The sequence below is a fragment of the Ipomoea triloba genome, chromosome 12, assembly GCF_003576645.1.
Source record: "Ipomoea triloba cultivar NCNSP0323 chromosome 12, ASM357664v1".
Classification (NCBI taxonomy): Eukaryota; Viridiplantae; Streptophyta; class Magnoliopsida; order Solanales; family Convolvulaceae; genus Ipomoea; species Ipomoea triloba.
Window position 1 is genome coordinate 14,780,571 of NC_044927.1, and position 2,507 is coordinate 14,783,077.

Sequence of the window (2,507 nt, forward strand, 5' to 3'; positions counted from 1 at the left end):
TTTCGTCTATAGCTCTGAAGAGAATATCCTTGGCAATATTGTCCAGGTTGTTTCTCTTCCTATCATCACTGGTCCATTCTTCCCTAGGTTTTGGGATGTACTTTGGTGTTTCTTGGGTTTGAACTGCAGCAGTATTAACCATTAGGATCTTGACTGGTCCAGAAGTTATAACCTCGGCCATCTCATCATGGAGGGCTGATAAGTACGCAAGCATGCGTGTTTTCCAGTCGTCAAACCTGCTAAGATCAAAGAGAAGATGTCTCGACAACATGCTGTCCATATTGAAAAATTATCTCGTGCTTTGAAAATATTTAAGAAGATTTTTCAAAGAAGGATCTCTAGGCAATATAAACAAAGGTTTATATCGATCAGAGAACTCGCTCTGATACCAATTGTTGGTCCCAAGGGGATGGGGTACAAGTCTAGAGGGGGGGGGGAATAGACTTGTATAAGATTTTGCAAATCTTTTCGACCTCTCGTGTGTATTGAACTTAGGATGTTTAGGTTCGATACCTCACGAGGTGAAGACAAAGTTTTATGCGCAGCGGAAATGTTATCCCCTTTTAGTTAGCACGAGTTTGAGTTAGTTCGAGAGGTGTGTTTATATGCAGTGCAATCGAGAGGTTAGCGAGAGATAAAAACAGTAAGTAAATGCAAGAGAGATTTTTAAGTGGTTCGGCCAACCCGCCTACGTCCACTCTTCTTCCAGAAACTCCCTGGAAGGATTGCACTAAAAACTTCCCTTTTTAGTACAATATCGAGCGCTTGAGCTTTGATCACGAAGCCCGCCTCAAGCCTCAGGTTTTTCGCCCCGCTTCTTGTTACTCCACCTCTCGAGCACTTGACCTTTGATCACCAAGCCCGCGTCAAGCCTCAGGATCTTCACAAGACAGCTCCCAGGTTACTCCGCCTCTCCAAGGTCTTTCTCCCCGCTTCCAGCTACTCCACCTCTCGAGCACTTGACCTTTGATCACCAAGCCCGCGTCAAGCCTCAGGTTTCTTTCACTCGGACAGCTGCCAGGTTACTCCACCTCTCTTGCTTAATCCAAAGCAAGGTGTTTTTGGTTGTCACAGTTGAATGTAACAGACTCCAATCTGACCACAAGCTATCGTTGAATCAACTTCGATGTAGAGCAGCTTCGGTCACCTTCTAGATGTATAACAGTTTAAGCTTTGTAACTCTCTTAAACACTAAGATGTGTTTTCTCGCTGTTTTGAATATCAGGATGATATTCCAAATTTAGCACTTGCACTTGAACGTTTTAGACAGACACTTCTTAAGAATTTCGAACTTCTTTTCTTTTTAACTCCTTTTTCTCTCTTTTCCCTTTTTTTCTTCCCCTTTCTTTTTCTTCTGTGTCTTTACGTCCTTATATATGAGAGTAGAAGAATAGTTCCGTTGGAGGGAAAACTATTCCGTTTGAAATTGGTCTCCCACGCCGAACATGGGTCTTTGCACAATTTCAGCATTTTTCATGGAGTAGTGGTCTTGTAACTTGAGCCTTTTGTTTTGTAGTGAATATTCCATATTCCACTTTCTTGAGTTCATGCTTCACTTGCTTCTTTTGGATAAAGTTACTCTTTTTATGTTCCCATCATTCCTTGTTTGGGGAATCTGACCACTTCAGGATTGGTGCACTTCTTGACCGTTTGTGGTGGAGGTCTGACGTGTCATCCACTTCCGTCCATTTTGAAACCTCCCGCTCAGCACCTCTTCAATATTTTATCTCCATGATATTCTTCTTCTCCAAACTTAGAGTATTTTATCTGCACATGTTGACTAACATTCAGCCTCTTGGAGAAGTGCCGGTTTATCGAGACCATAAAAGATGTCTCGACCACTTGATGTTTCAATCCCATGTATCGAGAGGTCTATCTCTCGAATATTCTTTACGTCTCGAACTCGATAGGTATATCGAGAGGTCCTTACCTCTCGAACTTGGCTTGTGTCTCGAGACTTAGTTGATGTCTCGTAGACCCTTATTCCTCCAGAGTTGTCTCGTGCCTGCTTCTGATCTATCTGTTTGCTTACAACACGAAAACTTCTAAGTTGTTCAAACAAGTTTACCTTAAGCTTAAATATTTCCCGAGTTGAGCTCAAATTACCCGGTTGTATTTTCGCTCTTAGTTTACTTATCGAACTTACATTGTTTTGCCTATGTATCGAGACTTGGGGATTCTTACTTAACAGTTGGTATCATCAAAACCTATTACATGATGTTCCTAACAGAAGCTGGTGTAGCTCGAGCAGAGGCTGCAAGTGCAAGGGCTGAATTAGTCGAGATGCGAGCAGAGCTTCGAGCCTTTCAACATTCCAGTGAACTTCGACAGGATGTAATGAAAGCCATACTCGATGACCTGTCGAACCAAGTGCCTGCCCAACTTCAAGCAATCTTCGAAGGTATGTCCATCCTCCTTTCCCGTGCTGATGATGCCAACAAGGGGGAAAATAAAGGGAAAAAGAAGGGGGAAAATACAACAGGCAAGAAAAGGGCAGCAAGTGAACC